General features: G+C 37.1%; 1 long non-coding RNA gene across 1 annotated transcript in view; it reads left to right on the top strand.

Moving 5' to 3' along the window:
* The window catches only part of LOC108536426 (uncharacterized), a 50,522-nt gene that overhangs the window by 20,610 nt on the left and 12,399 nt on the right, over positions 1–17,513 (top strand). The gene's annotated exons all lie outside the window — the stretch shown is intronic.

Below are 17,513 nucleotides of genomic sequence, written 5' to 3' on the forward strand. Positions count from 1 at the left end.
TTATCTTTTTCTAATGCAGATGCTTATAAACTTTCAAAAAATGGACAGAATGAAAAAAGATATAGTCTAATCAGACAAATGTATAATAATTTCTATTTTTATTTTATTTTTATTTTTTGAGACAGAGTCTCACTCTGTCGCCCAGGCTGGAGTCCAATGGTGCAATCTTGGCTAACTTTTGCCTCCAGGGTTCAAACAATTCTCCTGCCTCAGCCTCTTGAATGAGTAGCTGGGGTTACAGGCATGTGCCACTATGCCCGGCTAATTTTTTGTATTTTTAGTAGAAACAGGCTTTTACCATGTTGGCCAGGCTGGTCTTGACCTCCTGACCTCAGATGACGCGCCCGCCCCGGCCTCCCAAAGTACTGGGATTATAGGTTTCAGTCACCGTGTCCAGCCTAATAATTGCTTCATAGTGGTCTTTTTTTAAAAAAAAAATTGACATCATAATTACACATATTTATGGCATACTGAGTGATATTTCAATACATAGGTATAATGATCAAATCAGAAAAATTAGCATATGCATCACCTCAAACATCATATTTTTTTGTGTTGGGAACATTCAAAATCCTTTATTCGAGCTATATGAAAATATACAATAAATCGTTGTTAACTCTAGTTACCCTACAGTACTATAGAGCACTAGAACTTATTCCTCCTATCTAGCTGCAATTTTGGATTCATTAACCAACAACTTCTTATTCTCTTCTCCTCCCTCCTCTTTCTAGCCCCTAATAATCACAATTATACTCTCTACTTCTATGAGCTCAACTTTTTTAGCTCCCACATATGAGTGAGAAAATGTAGTATTTATCTTTCTGTGCCTGATTTACTACACTTAACATAATGTCCTACAGACTCATTCATGTTGCCACAAATGACAGGATTTTATTCTTTTTTATGGCTGAATAGTATTCCACTGTGTGTACAGACCACGTTTTACTTAACCCTTCATCTGTTTTTGGACACCTAGGTTGATTCCATAGCTTGGCTACTGTGAATAGTGCTTCAATAAATATGAAGGGGGGACAGATAGCTCTTTGATATGTCGATTTCCTTTTCTTTGGCTAAGTACATAGTAGTGGGATTGCTGGATCATATGGTAGTTCTATCTTTAGTTTTTTTCAGGAACCTCTGTACTATTGACCTTAATAGCTGTACTAATTTGCATTCCCATCAACAGTGTGTAAGAGCTCTCCTTTCTCTGCATCCTTGCCAGAATTTGTTATTATTATTATTTTTTTGTCTTTTTAAATGATAGCCATTCTAACTGGGAAGGTATCTCATTGAGAAGGTAACTCATTGTGGTTTTGATTCCTATTTCCCTGATTAGTGATGTTGAGCATTTTTAATATACTTTTTGGCCATTTGAGAGACATTTTCATCTGAGAAATGTTTATTCAGATCTTTGCCCATTTTAAATCAGATTATTTTGCTTGCTGTTAAATTGAGTTCCTTTAATATTCTGGATATTAATCCCTCATCAGACTAATAGCTTGCAAATATTTTCTCCCATTTTACAGGTTGTCTCTCAGTCTGTTAATTGTTTCCTTTGTTGTGCTTAAGGTTTTTTAGTCTGATATAATCCCATTTGTCTATTTTTGCTTTTTTGCCTGTGTTTTTGAAGTTGTACCTATAAAATCTTTGCCCAGAACCAATGTCATGAAGTATTTCTCCCTTGTTTTCTTCTAGTAGTTTTATTGTTTTAAGCCTTACATTTAAGTCTTTAATCCATTTTTAGTTAACTTCTGTTATGGTGATAAATAAGAGTATAGTCTCATTCTTCTGCATGTGGATATCCAGTTTTCTCAGCACCACTTATTGAAAAGCCTGCCATTCCCCAGTGTATTTTCATGGTGCCTTTATCAAAAATCAGTTGGCTGTAAATGTATAAATTTCTTTCTGGCTTCTCTATTCTGTTCCATCTATCTATGTGTCTGTTTTCATGCCAGTACCATGTGTTTTGGTTATTTTAGCTCTGTAGAATATTTTGAAATCTAGTAGTATAATATTTCCAACTGCTTTCTTTATGCTCAGGATTGGCTATTTGGAGTCTCTTGTTGTTCAATATGAATTTCAGGATTGTTTTCCCTATTTCTGTGAAGAACGTCATTGGTATTTTGAAAGAGATCACATGAAATCTGTAGATTACTTTGAGCAGTATGGTCATTTTATAATATCAGTTCTTCCAATTAATGAACATGGGATTTTTCTTGTAGTTATTGCTTTCTTTGTTCCATTTTCAGCTAGTTTGTTATTGGTGTATAAAATGCTACTAATTTTTGTATTTTGAAATTTTACTCTAAGAGTGTTTTGGTGAGGTCTTTAGGTTTTTCTATATATAAGATTATGTCACTGCAAAGAGGTACAGTTTGACCTCCTCTTTTCCAATGTGAATGCCCTTTCTTTCTCTTAATTTCTCTGGCTAGGACATCCAGTACTATGTTGAATATGAGTGGTATAAGTGGACATTCTTGTCTTGTTCCAGTTCTTAGAGGAAAACTTTCTTTTTCTCATTCAGTATGACATTAGCTGTTTTATATGGTTTTATTTTGTTGAGGTATGTTTTTTCTACCTAAGTTTTGAGAGTTTTATCATGAGGAAATGTATAATTTTATCAAATGCCTTTTCTGCATATATTGAGATGATCATGTTTTTTGTCCTTCATTCTCTTGATGTGACGTATCACATTTATTGATTTATGTATGTTGAACCATCATTGCATCCCTGGGATAAATCCCACTTGATCATGTGAATAATCTTGTTTTATGCTTCTTTAAAAAAATTTTTTTTTTATTATACGTTAAGTTCTAGGGCACATGTGCACAACGTGCAGGTTTTGTTACATATGTATACATGTATCACATTGGTGCACTGCACCCATTAACTCATCATTTACATTAGGTATATCTCCTAATGCTACCCCTCCTCCCTCCCCAAACCTCATGACAGGCCCCAGTGTGTGATGTTCCCCTTCCTGTGTCCAAGTGTTCTCATTGTTCAATTCCCAACTATGAGTGAGAATATGTGCTGTTTGGTTTTCTGTTCTTGCAATAGTTTGCTGAGAGTGATGGGTTTCCAGCTGCATCCGTGACCCTACAAAGGACATGAACTCAACCTTTTTTAAGGCTGCATAGTATTCCACGGTGTATATGTTCCACATTTTCTTAATCCAGTCTGTCATTAATGGACATTTGGGCTGATTCCAAGTCTCTGCTATTGTGAATAGTGCTGCAATAAACATACGTGTGCATGTGTCTTTACAGCAGCAAGATTTCTAATCCTTTGGGTATATCCCCAGTAATGAGATGGCTGGGTCAAATGGTATTTCTAGTTCTATATCCTTGAGGAATCACCACACTGTCTTTCACAATGGTGGAACTAGTTTACAGTCCCACCAACAGGGTAAAAGTTTCCTATTTCTCCACATCCTCTCCAGCACCTGTTGTTTCCTGACTTTTTAATGATCGCCATTCTAAATGGTGTGAGATGGTATCTCCTTGTGGTTTTGATTTGCATTTCTCTTATGGCCAGTGATGATGAGCATTTTTTCATGTGTCTGTTGGCTGTATAAATATCTTCTTTTGAGAAGTGTTTGTTCATATCCTTCACCTACGTTTTGATGGGGTTGTTTTTTTCTTGTAAATTTGTTTGAGTTCTTTGTAGGTTCTGGATATTAGCCCTTTGTCAGATGAGTAGATTGCAACACTTTTCTCCCATTCTGTAGGTTGCCTGTTCACTCTGATGGTAGTTTCTTTTGCTGTGCAGAAGCTCTTTAATTAGATCCCATTTGTCAATTTTGGCTTTTGTTGCCATTGCTTTTGGTGTTTTAGACATGAAGTTCTTCCCCATGCCTATGTCCTGAATGGTATTGCCTAGGTTTTCTTCTAGGGTTTTTATGGGTTTAGGTCTAACATTTAAGTCTTTAATCCATCTTGAATTAATTTTCATATAAGGTGTAAGGAAGGGATTCAGTTTCAGCTTTCTACATATGGCTAGCCAGTTTTCCCAGCACCATTTATTAAATAGGCAATCCTTTCCCCATTTCTTAGTTTTGTCAGGTTTGTCAAAGATCACATGGTTGTAGATGTGTAATATTATTTCTGAGGGCTCTGTTCTGTTCCATTGGTCTATATCTCTGTTTTGGTACCAGTACCATGCTGTTTTGGTTACTGTAGCTTTGTAGTATAGTTTGAAGTCAGGTAGCGTGATGCTTCCAGCTTTGTTCTTTAGGCTTAGGATTGTCTTGGCAATGCGGGCTCTTTTATGGTTCCATATGAACCTTAAAGTAGTTTTTTTCCAATTCTGTGAAGAAAGTCATTGGTAGTTTAATGGGGATGGCATTGAATCTATAAATTACCTTGGGCAGTATGGCCATTTTCATGATAATGATTTTTCCTATCCATGAGCATGGAATGTTCTTCCATTAGTTTGTGTCCTTTTTTATTTTGTTGAGCAGTGGTTTGTAGTTCTCCTTGAAGAGGTCCTTCACATCCCTTGTAAGTTGGATTCCTAGGTATTTTATTCTCTTTGAAGCAATTGCGAATGGGAGTTCACTCATGATTTGGTTCTGTGTTCATCTGTTATTGGTGTATAAGAATGCTTGTGATTTTTGCACATTGATTTTGTATCCTGAGTCTTTGCTGAATTGGCTTATCGGCTTAAAGAGATTTTGGGCTGAGATGATGGGGTTTTCTAAAGATACAATCATGTCATCTGTAAACACAGACAATTTGACTTCCTCTTTTCCTAATTGAATACCTTTTATTTCTTTCTCCTGACTGATTGCCCTGGCCAGCACTTCCAACACTATGTTGAATAGGAGTGGTGAGAGAGGGCATCCCTGTCTTGTGCCAGTTTTCAAAGGTGATGCTTCCAGTTTTAACCCATTCAGTATGATATTGGCTGTGGGTTTGTCATAAATAGCTCTTACTATATTGAGATACATCCCATCAATACCTAATTTATTGAGAGTTTTTAGCATAAAGGGCTGTTGACTTTTGTCAAAGGCCTTTTCTGCATCTATTGAGATAATAATGAGGTTTTTGTCTTTGGTTCTGTTTATATGCTGGCTTACGTTTATTGATTTGCATATGTTGAACCAGCCTTGCATCCCAGGCAGTGAAGCCCACTTGATCATGGTGGATAAGCTTTTTGATGTGCTGCTGGATTCGGCTTGCTAGTATTTTATTGAGGATTTTTGCATCGATGTTCATCAGGGATATGGGTTTAAAATTCTCTTTTTTTGTTGTGTCTCTGCCAGGCTTTGGTATCAGGATGATGCTGGCCTCGTAAAATGAGTTAGGGAGGATTCCCTCTTTTTCTATTGATTGGAATAGTTTCAGAAGGAATGGTACCAGCTCCACCTTGTACCTCTGGTAGAATTTGGCTGTGAATCCATCTGGTCCTGGACTTTTTTTGGTTGGTAGGCTATTCATTATTGCCTCAATTTCTGAGTCTGTTATTGGTCTATTCAGGGCTTCAACTTCTTCCTGGTTTAGTCTCGGGAGGGTGTATATGTCCAGGAATTTATCCATTTCTTCTAGATTTTCTAGTTTATTTGCATAGAGGTGTTTATAGTATTCTCTGATGGTAGTTTGTATTTCTGTGGGGTCGGTGGTGATATCCCCTTTATCACTTTTTATTGTGTCTATTTGATTCTTCTCTCTTTTCTTCTTAATTAATCTTGCTAGTGGTCTATTTTGTTGATCTTTTCAAAAAACCAGCTCCTGGATTCATTGATTTTTTGAAGGGTTTCTTTGTGTCTCTATCTCCTTCAGTTCTGCTCTGATCTTAGCTATTTCTTGCCTTCTGCTAGCTTTTGAATGTGTTTCCTCTTGCTTCTGTAGTTCTTTTAATTGTGATGTTAGAGTGTCAATTAATCTTTCCTCCTTTCTCTTGTGGGCATTTAGTGCTACAAATTTCCCTCTACACACTGCTTTAAATGTGTCCCAGAGATTCTGGTATGTTGTGTATTTGTTCTCTTTTAAGTGTCCTGTTAGATTTAGTTTGCTTGTATTTTGCTTTGAATTTTTTCATCTATGTTCATTAGCGTTTTCTTTTTTTGTTGTTGCTGTGTCCTTGTCTGGTTTTGGTATCAGGATTATGCTTGCCTCAGAGGATAAGTTAGGAGAAATTACCCGTCAACTTTATTAGGACTGTTTGAGAAGAATTGGTGTTAGTTTTTATTTTAATTTCCCATACTACATGGATGTAAATGTTAGTTTTTCTTTAAATGTTTGGTAGCATTTAGCAGTGAAGCCATCCAGTCCTGGGCTTTTCTTTTTTGGGTGACTTTTTATTACTGATTCAGTCTTGTTACTCATGATTGGTCTGTTTCCCTTTTCTATTTCTTCTGGGTTCAGTGTTGGTGGGTTATAGGTGTTCAGGAATTTATCAATTTCCTCTAGGCTTTTCAATTTGTTGGCGTATTGCCTCTAATGATTCTTTACCTCTCTGTGATATCAGTTGTGTGGTCTCCTTTTTTCTTTCTGATTTTATTTAGATATCCTTCTTTATTTCTTATTCTAGTTAATGGTTTATTGATTTTATTTATCTTTCGAAAAATGACTTTTCATTTTATTCATCTTTTGCATATTTTTTCAGTCGCTATTTTGTTTGCTTTTGCTCTAATCTTTATTATTTTTTTTTCTTCTACTAATTTTGGGTTTGGTTTGCTCTTGCTTTACTAGTTTCTTGAGATGTATTGTTAGGTTTATTTTAAAGCTGTCTAGTTTTTGATGTAGGCATTCATTTCTATAAAATTCTGTTAGTACTGCTTTTGCTGTATCGCACAGATTTTGCTATGCTGTAATTTCACTTTTAGTTGATTCAAGAAATCATTTTCTCTCTTAATTTATTTAATCGACCCACTGGTTGTTCAAGAGCATGTTATTTAATTTTTATGTACAGTTTCCAAAGTTACTCTTGTTATTGACTTCTAGTTTTATTCCATTTTGGTCTGAAAAGATACTTGATACTGCTTTGATTTTTTTTTAACGGTCATACTCATAGCAGTATTTATTACGGTGAATGCATACAAAGCAAAATCAGCAAAGGGAAAAGTGCATGATGGGGTGAAGTCCCAAGAAAACAGGTACAGACTTCTAAGAGTCCTCTCTCTGTGGAGTCACACAGGGTGTACTTACTTTTTTGCAGCAACAAACTGTAACACATGTGAAATTCTGTGTTACAGGAGAAGATAATTAGTGACTCAAAACCCAGGGTTTTATTGAGGGTGGTTACACAGACATTTTCTGCCTAGTATGCACTGAAATTCCAAACTCCCAGAAGGAAAGCAAATATTCAGCATAAACCATATTATTTAGGTACAGTGAGTCACCCTTATCAGTTACAGTGGTAGGAACTCTTCTGAAATCTAAGTTCGCAAATGCCAGCTAAAGGGCATCTTTTAAGCAGGTCTTTTGAAGCATGGTAGTCAGACCTGCTATGTTAACTCTTTTCTGCACACTAGTTCTTAAGCTTAATAATTCTAGAAGTTATATAATTCATATTATAGATATTAAAGGTATTTTTTTCTTGGTAGAGATTAACATGAGTTTATAATGCAAAGTTTAAAAAAATAGGTAAATAAAAAGAAAAAAATGTCATATAATCATGCCATCAAGAAATGACCATTTAAAAAAGTGTGGTATACATCCTTTCAAATATTTTTCTATGCATATTTTCGAAAATGTATGCATATATATTTTTTAATTTTACTTTTTAAAATTATACTTTAAGTTCTAGGGTGCATGTGCACAACTTGCAGGTTTGTTACATAAGTATACACGTGCCGTGTTGGTTTGCTGCACCCATCAACTCGTCATTTGCATTAGGTATTTCTCCTACTGCTACCCCTCCCCAAGTCCCGCATCCCCTGACAAGCCCCAGCATGTGATGTTCCCTGCACTGTGTCCATGTGTTCTCGTTATTCAACTTCCACCTACGAGTGAGAACATGCAGTGTTTGGTTTTCGGTCTTTGTGACAGTTTGCTGAGAATGATGTTTTCCAGCTTCATCCATGTCTCTGCAAAGGACATGAACTCATCTTTTTTCATGGCTGCATAGTATTCCATGGTGTATATGTGCCACTTTTTCTTAATCCAGTCTATCATTGATGGATATTTCGGTTGGTTCCAAATCTTTGTTATTGTGAAGAGTGCCACAAAAAACATACATGTGCATGTGTCTTTATAGCAGCATGATTTATAATCCTTTGAGTATATACCCAGTAATGGGATCACTGGGTCAAATGGTATTTCTAGTTCTACATCCTTGAATTGCCACACTGTCTTCCACAAAGGTTGAACTAACTTACACTCCCACCAACAGTGTAAAAGCATTCCTATTTCTCTGCACCCTCTCCAGCACCTGTTGCTTCCTGACTTTTTAATGATTGCCATTCTAGCTGGTGTGATATGTATCTCATTGTGGTTTTGATTTGCATTTCTCTGATGGCGAGTAATGATGAGCATTTTTTCATGTGTCTGTGGCTGCATAAATGTCTTCTTTTGAGAAGTGTCTGTTTATATCCTTTGTCTAATTTTTGACTTTTTTTTCTCGTAAATTTGTTTAAGTTCTTTGTAGATTCTGGATATCAGCCCTTTGTCAGATGGGTAGATTGCAAAAATTTTCTCCCATTCTGTAGGTTGCCTGTTCACTCTGATGGTAGTTTCTTTTGTTGTACAGAAGTTCTTTAGTTTAATTAGATCCCATTTGTCAATTTTGGCTTTTGTTGCCATTGCTTTTGGTGTTTTAGTCATGAAGTCTTTGTCCATGCCTATGTCCTGAATGGTATTGCCTAGGTTTTTTTCTAGGGTTTTTAAGGTGTTAGGTTTTATATTTAAGTCTTTTATCCATCTTGAGTTAATTTTTGTATACGGTGTAAGGAAGGGATCCAGTTTTAGCTTTCTACCTATGGCTAGCCAGTTTTCTCAGCACCATTTATTAAATAGGGAATCCTTTCCCCATTTCTTGTTTTTGTCAGGTTTGTCAAAGATCACATGGTTGTAGATGTGTGGTATTATTTCTGAGGGCTCTGTTCTGTTCCATTGGTCTATATCTCTGTTTTGATACTAGTACCATGCTGTTTTGACTACTGTAACCTTGTAGTATAGTTTGAACTCAGGTAGTGTGATACCTCCAGCTCTGTTCTTTTGACTTAGGATTGTCTTGGCTATGCAGGCTGTTTTTTGGTTCCATATGAACTTTAAAGTAGTTTTTTCCAATTCTGTGAAGAAAGCCATTGGTAGTTTGATGGGGACGGCATTGAATCTATAAATAACCTTGGGCAGTATGGCCATTTTCACGATATTGATTCTTCCTATCCATGAGCATGGAATGTTCTTCCATTAGTTTGTGTCCTCTTTTATTTTGTTGAGCAGTGGTTTGTAGTTCTCCTTGAAGAGGTCCTTCACATCCCTTGTAAGTTGGGTTCCTAGGTATTTTATTCTCTTTGAAACAATTGCAAATGGGAGTTCACTCATGATTTGGCTCTCTGTTTATCTGTTGTTGGTGTATAAGAATGCTTGTGATTTTTGCACACTGATTTTGTATCCTGAGAATTTGCTGAAATTGCTTCTCAGCTTAAGGAGATTCTGGGCTGAGACGATGGGGTTTTCTAAATATACAATCATGTCATCTGTAAATGGACAATTTGACCTCTTATTTTCCTAATTGAATACACTTTATTTCTTTCTCCTGCCTGATTGCCCTGGCCAGAACTTCCAACACTATGTTGAATAGGAGTGGTGAGAGAGGGCATCCCTGTCTTGTGCCAGTTCTCAAAGGGAATTTTTCCAGTTTTTGCCCATTCAGTATAATATTGGCTGTGGGTTTGTGATAAATAACTCTTATTATTTTGAGATACATCCCATCAATACCTAATTTATTGAGAGTTTTTAGCATGAAGGGCTGTTGAATTTTGTCAAAGGTCTTTTCTGCGTCTATTGAGTTAATTATGTGGTTTTTGTCTTTGTTTTTGTTTATGTGATGGATTACGTTTATTGATTTGCATTTGTTGAACCATATTTGCCTTCCAGGGATGAAGTGCAGTTGATCATGGTGGATACCCTTTTTGGTATGCTGCTGGATTCAGTTTGCCAGTATTTTATTGAGGATTTTTGCATCAATGTTCATCACGGATATTGGCCTAAAATACTCCTTTTTGTTGTGTCTCTACCAGGCTTTGGTATCAGGATGATGCTAGCCTCATAATATGAGTTAAGGAGGATTTCTTCTTTTTCTATTGATTGAAATAGTTTCACAAAGAATGGTACCAACTCCCCTTTGTACCTCTAGTAGAATTTGGCTGTGAATCCATCTGGTCCTGGACTTTTTTTGGTTGGTAGGGTATTATTGCCTCAATTTCCGATCCTGTTATTGGTCTATTCAGGGATTCAACTTATTCCTTGTTTAGTCTTGGGATGGTGTACATGTCCAGGAATTTATCCATTTCTTCTAGATTTTCTATTTTATTTGCGTAGAGGTGTTTATAGTATTCTCTGATGGTAGTTTGTGTTTCTGTGGGATTGGTGGTGACATCCCCTTTATCACTTTTTATTGTGTCTATTTGATTCTTCTCTCCTTTCTTCTTTATTAGTCTTGCTAGCGGTCTATCTATTTTGCTGATCTTTTCAAAAAACCAGCTCCTGGATTCATTGATTTTTTGGAGGGTTTTTTGTGTCTCCATCTCCTTCAGTTCTGCTCTGATCTTAGTTATTTCTTGCCTTCTGCTAGCTTTTGAATGTGTTTGCTCTGGCTTCTCTAGTTCTTTAATTGTGATATTAGGGTGTCAATTTTAGATCTTTCCTCCTTTCTCCTGTGGGCATTTAGTGCTGTAAATTTCCCTCTACACACTGCTTTAGCTATGTCCCAGAGATTCTTGTATGTTGTGTATTTGTTCTCATTGGTTTGAAAGAACATCTTTATTTCTGCCTTCATTTCATTATTTACCCAGTAGTCATTCAGGAGCAGGTTGTTCAGTTTTCATGAAGTTGTATGGTTTTGAATGAGTTTCTTAATCCTGAGTTCTAGTTTGATTGCACTGTGGTCTGAGAGACAGTTTGTTGTGATTTCTTTTCTTTTACATTTGATGAGGAGTGTTTTACTACCAATTATGTGGTCAATTTTAGAATAAGTATGGTGTGGTGCTGAGAAGAATGTATATTCTGTTGATCTGAGGTGTAGAGTCCTGCAGATGTCTATTAGTTTCACTTGATCCAGAGCTGAGTTCAAGTCCTGGGTATCCTTGTTAACCTTCTGTCTCATTGATCTATCTAATATTGACAGTAGGGTGTTAAAGTCTCCAATTATCATTGTGTGGGAGTGTAATTCTCTTTGTAGGTCTCTAAGGACTTGCTTTGCAAATCTTGGTGCTCCTGTATTAGGTGCATATATATTTAGGATAGTTAGCTCTTCTTGTTGAATTGAATCCTTTATCATTATGTAGTGGCCTTCTTTGTCCCTTTTGATCTTTGCTGGTTTAAAGTCTGTTTTATTAGAGACTAGGATTGCAACCCCTGCTGTTTTTTGCTTTTCATTTGCTTGATAGAACTTCCTCCATCCCTTTGTTTTCGAGCCTATGTGCATTTTTGCATGTGAGATGGGTCTCCTAAATACAGCACACTGATGGGTCTTGACTCTTTATCCAATTTGCCAGTCTCTGTCTTTTAATTGGAGCATTTAACCCATTTATATTTAAGGTTAATATTGTTAAGTTTGAATTTGATCCTGTAATCATGATAGCTGGTTATTTTGCCCATTAGTTGATGCAGTTTCTTCCTAGCATCAATGGCCTTTACCATTTGGCATGTTTTTGCAGTGGCTGGTACCGGTTGTTCCTTTCCATGTTTAGTGCTTCCTTCAGGACCTCTTGTAAGGCAGGCCTGGTGGTGACAAAATCTCTAAGCATTTGCTTGTCTGTAAAGGATTTTATTTCTGCTTCACTTATGAAGCTTAGTTTGGCTGGATATTGCTTTGATTTTTAAAAGTTTGTTGAGATTTATTTTGTTGCCTAACATATGGTTTTGCCTTGAGAACATTCCATATCCTGGTGAGAAGAATGTGTGTTCTGCAGCTGTTGGATAAAATATTCTGTTAGGTTCATCTGTTCTATAGTGCAGTTTCAGTCCAATGTTTCTTTGTTGATTTTCTATCTAGATTATTGGTCCAATCCTGAAAGTGGGATGTTGAAGTTCTCAACTACTATTGTATTGGGGTCTATCTTTCCCTTTAGTTTTAATAATATTTGTTTTATATATCTGGATGTTCTGGTGTTGGGTACATGTATTTTTATAATTGTTATATCCTCTTGATGAATTTATGATTACATAATGACCTTCTTTGTCTCTTTTTGTCTTTTTTGACTTAAGGTCTATTATATCTGATGTAAGTATAGCTCTTCCTGTTTACTTGTGGTTTCCATTTGAATACAATATCTTTTTCCATCCCTTCACCTTTAGTCTATATGTGTTTTTACAGGTAAAGTGAGTTTTGGAGGCAGAATATAGTTTGGTCTTTTTTTTTTCATTCATTTAGTCAGTCTATATCTTTTAATTCTGAATTTAAATGGTTTACAATCAAGGTTGTTATTGATATGTGAGTATTTAGTCCTGTCTTTTTGTTAAGTGCTTTCTGGCTGTCTCATATATCCTTTGCCTGTTTTTTCCTCTCTTACTGTTTATCTTTGCAGTTTGATGATCTTTAGTAGTAACAATATTTGATTCCTTTCTCTTTTGTATTTGTACGTCTGCTCTACCAGTGAGTTTTATCCTTTATTCCAAAAAACCTTTTGTGTTTTTTCATGAGAGTAGATCTTATTCTTTCATTTCCAGAGGAAGGAATTCCTTAACCATTTCTTAGACGGCTAGTCTAGTGGTGATGAATTACCTCAGTTTTTGTTCCACTAAAAAAGATTTATTTCTCCTTGATTTCTGAAAGATAGCTTTCCTGGGTCTAGTATTCTTGTCTGGTACTTTACTTCTTTTGGCTCTTCGAATATATCATCCCATTATTTCCTGGACTATAATGTTTCTTCTGAGAACTCTGCTGTTAGTCTGATGGGGATTTCCTTCTATGTCACTTGATGCTTTTCTCTTATGGTTTTCAAAATTCTCTTTTTTTTTCTTTGAGACAGTCTTGCTCTGTCGCCCAGGCTGGAGTGCAGTGGTGTGATCTCAGCTCACTGCAACCTCCGCCTCCTGGCTTCAAGCAATTCTCCTGTCTCAGCCTCCCGAGTAGCTGGGATTACAGGTGCATGCTACCATGCCTAGCTAATTTTTGTAGTTTTTAGTGGAGATGGGGTTTTGCCATGTTGGTCAGGCTGGTCTTGAACTCCTAACCTCAAGTGATCCACCTGCCTTGGCCTACCGAGGTGCAGGGATTACAGGCGTGAGTCACTGTGCCTGGTCCTTTTTATTTTTTAACAGTTTGATTATAATGTGTCTTGGAGAGGATTGTCTTGAGTCTTTTGGGGAATCTTTGAGCTTTCTATATCCAGATGTCCATATCTCTTTCAAGACTTGGAAAATTTTCAGCTATTATTTTACTAAATAAGTTATCTATGCCTTTTTCTATTCCTTCTCTTTCTGAAATTCCGATTGTGTGAACATTTGTTTGCTTAATGGCATTCCATAGGCCTTCTTCATTCTTTTGAAATCTTTTTACTTTTTATTATTACTATTATTTTTTGGTCTGACTGGTTTATTCCAAAAAACCAGTTTTAAAGTTCAGAAAATCTTTCTTCTGCTTGATCTAATCTATTGTTGAAGTTCTCTAATATATGTGTGTGTGTGTGTTTGTGTGTGTGTGTGTGTGTGTGTGTGTGTGTGCAATTATATTCTTTGGTTTCAAGATTTCTGTTTCATTTTTTAAAATGATATTTATCTATTTCTGTGTTGAATTTCTTATTGAGATCATGAATTGTTTTTCGGATTTTGTTGAATTATCTGTGTTCTCTTGTATCTCAGTTTACTTAAGATCATTATCTTGGATCCCTTTTTAGGCATTTCAAAGATTTCCTTTTTTGGAGGATCTGTTATTGGAGAATTATTGTGTTTTCAGAAGTGTCATATTTTCTTGCTTTTTCTTGTTTCTACTGTTCCTATGTTAATATATGTGCATCTGGTGAGGCAGTTGCTTCTTTCAATTGTATGAGATAGTTCTGTAGGGAGACCTTTTCCTGTAGATGTGTCCTATAGTGTTGGCTGGGTAGAGTGCTTTGGCTTTGGTTCTGAGTGGGGACAGTAGTGTATTCTCTATATGATTTTTTTTTTTTTGCTGTAATAAATGTCACTCGTATCTGTGAGTGCCTCAGTGGCTTAGGCTGCAGTTGTTCTTGGAAGCTGTGGTGCAGCTTTGCTGGGGTGGAGAAACTGAGCAGCTAGTATTGGGATGAGATACAGGTACAGGTAGTGACTCTGCCACTGGAGGAATGGGTTTGCCAGCAGCAGCAGTGGGCCTCAAGCAGGCTAGCCCTCAGGCCCTTGAGTGGCATGTGCACATGTGCAGCAGCTCTGCTGCTGGAGGGGGCAAGGTTGTAGGTGGGCAAGTTTTAGGCTCTGGGGAGTGCATATGTTGGCTCCCTTTGCCCTAAGTGCAGCCTCCTGCTGTGCTGGATGGCCTGTGTCTGGTGTGTAGGGCCCTGTGTGAGCTCAGATGCTGTGTCATGGCTGCATTGCTGTGTTCAGCTGGTGTTATGTTGCTGCAGCCCTCTGGGTGAGGTGTCAGTGACACCCTAGGGATGTAAAGATACAGGGGTTATTAAGTTCCAGGTCAGGATGTACTCTGCTGGTGATCTCCCTCTCAAAATTGTACCATGGTGCAGCAGCCTGGATCCCAGGGAGTGGGGAGCACACAGTATAAATTTTCTTTTCTGGAAGAGTGCAGTCACATGGATTCCAGGCAGTTCCCTCTACTGGGCTGAGGATCTGTAAGGGCTGTGGGGTTCTCTTGTAGCTAGTATTGTGGGCATCTGTGGTGGCAATGTGGACTGTTGAGAATCTCCTGTTTACCTTTTCCTAACAATGGTGAATTCCTCTTGGCTCTAAGTCAATCCCAGCTATGTGCTTTGCTTCCCCCTCTATGCCGCCATCCCAAGTTTCTGTGCCTCAGAGGATTTTTGTCACTTTCTTGCTAAATTCCAGCAAGAATTCCTTAGACACTCTATTCAACATATAGTTGTCTATTTGCTGCTTTGTTCCTTTCTTGTGGAGGGGGAGAGTGCTGGGCTGAGTAGTCAGCCATCTTAATCATAGTACTTTCTTTGGGAAGCATCAAGGAAAAGTTCTAGTTTGGCTTACCTGAAGCCACAGAGGAGACAAACATGTTTAAAGATGGCAATTTCTGCCTGTGGCAAGCAGTTCCAGTCCAGGATTGGCAAATCTATCTTCCAATTTAAGGGTGTTAGGAAAGGCTAGAAAAGATTCTGCTAGACTTGGCTAAATTCACATACATTAAAGAAAGAAATAAAACCCTAGCAACTCACTCCAGCCTAGTAATGTTCTCACCATTAGAAAGACCTTCTTATTACTGTGTATGCCCTGATTCTTATTGCAGGTTGTGTCTATTGAGTAGTTATGGCATTACAGAGTGGCTCTGAAATGGAAGTCCACTTCTTTATGTTAAGCTGAAAGGGGAGAGATTACTTACATGTAAACTACAGCCTAATAATAATAAAAAGAAGAACATTCAATATTTATATAGTGTGTTTATATATCAGGCATTATTTCTACATTAACTCATTAAACCCTTACAATTTTAATGATTGGATTCTTTCATGATCTCTGTTTTACAAGTGAAGAAACCGAGGTACAAAGCAATTAAGTAACTTGCCCAAATTTGCACAACACGTAAAAAGCCAAAATTCCAACTGAGATATCTAACTCTAGAGACCGTGGTTTTGGTGACCAAATATTACAAGCTGTTACATGAAAAATATGCACAAGTTAAGGACTTCATGTCTAAAACACCAAAAGCAATGGCAACGAAAGCCAAAATTGACAAATGGGATCTAATTAAACTAAAGAGCTTCTGCACAGCAAAAGAAGCTACCATCAGAGTGAACAGGCAACCCATAGAATGGGAGAAAATTTTGCAATCTACTCATCTGACAAAGGGCTAATATCCAGAACCTACAAAGAACTCAAACAAATTTACAAGAAAAAAACAACCTTATCAAAAAGTGGGCAAAGGATATGGACACTTCTCAAAAGAAGACATCTATGCAGCCAACAGACACATGAAAAAATGCTCATCATCACTAGCCATCAGAGAATTCAAATCAAAACCACAATGAGATACCCATCTCACACCAGTTAGAATGGCAATCATTAAAAGTCAGGAAACCAACAGGTGGCTGGAGAGGATGGTGGAGAATAGGAAACTTTTACACTGTTGGTGGACTGTAAATAGTTCCACCATGTGGAAGACAGTGTTTTTTTTGTGGCGATTCCTCAAGGATCTAGAACTGAAATACCATTTGACACCAGCATCCATTACTGGGTATATACCCAAAGGATTAGAAATCTGCTGCTATAAAGCCATGCCACATATGTTTATTGCAGGCACTATTGCAATAGCAGAGACTGGAAATCAACCCAAATGTTCATCAATGACAGACCTGGATTAAGAAAATGTGGCACATATTACACCACAGAATATTATGCAGCCATAAAAAAGATGAGTTCATGGTCTTTGATAGGGACATTCATGAGTGGAACCATAATTCTCAGCAAACTATCGGCCAAGACAGAAAAACCAAACACCTCATGTTCTCACTCAATAGGTTGGGAAATTGAAACAATGAGAACACTTGGACACAGGAAGGGGAACATTACACACCAGGGCCTGCTGTGGGGAGGGGGGATTGGAGAGGGATTAGGAGATATACCTAATGTAAATGATGAGTTAATGGGTGCAGCACACCAACATGGCACATGTATACATATGTAACAAACCTGCACATTGTGCACATGTACCCTAGAACATAAAGTATAATAAAAAAAAAATCAGGGTAGAGAAAAAAAAAAATTATTTTTTTTTTTTTAAAAAAAAAAAAAAAAAAAGAAAGAAAAATATGCCCAAGTTATTCTCAGATAAGAAAATCAGCCAAGGAAGGAGGCTGAGTGGTCCATTTGACCTTGACAATAAAAATGACAAGTATCTGTCATCTTGTGTGGTAAAAGCTAGAATGTGTTCACCATGGGGAGATAGATAGGTGCTTAGAGGGAAGGAGGCAGTTTGGTACTCCCCTTGAAGACAGTGTGCAGTTACTGGGGATCAGCAACTTGTATTTCAGGACCTGGTCTACTATGTTTCTTTGTATGTTCTTATTTCCTTTATTTCTTATTCCCTCTTAGCATTTTGGAGGAGTAGGTTTTAAATAGTAGCCTTTTCATCTGGACTAATGGAAAGCAAGAAAAGCAGGATTTTTTTTTTTTTTTTTTTTGCCTTCATGTAGGCTCTTGTGGTTCTACATCAGTCACCATGGATGGTCCACCTCATCCGCT

Source organism: Rhinopithecus bieti, unplaced genomic scaffold (genome assembly GCF_001698545.2).
Source record: "Rhinopithecus bieti isolate Rb0 unplaced genomic scaffold, ASM169854v2 scaffold_641, whole genome shotgun sequence".
In the NCBI taxonomy this organism is placed as follows: Eukaryota; Metazoa; Chordata; class Mammalia; order Primates; family Cercopithecidae; genus Rhinopithecus; species Rhinopithecus bieti.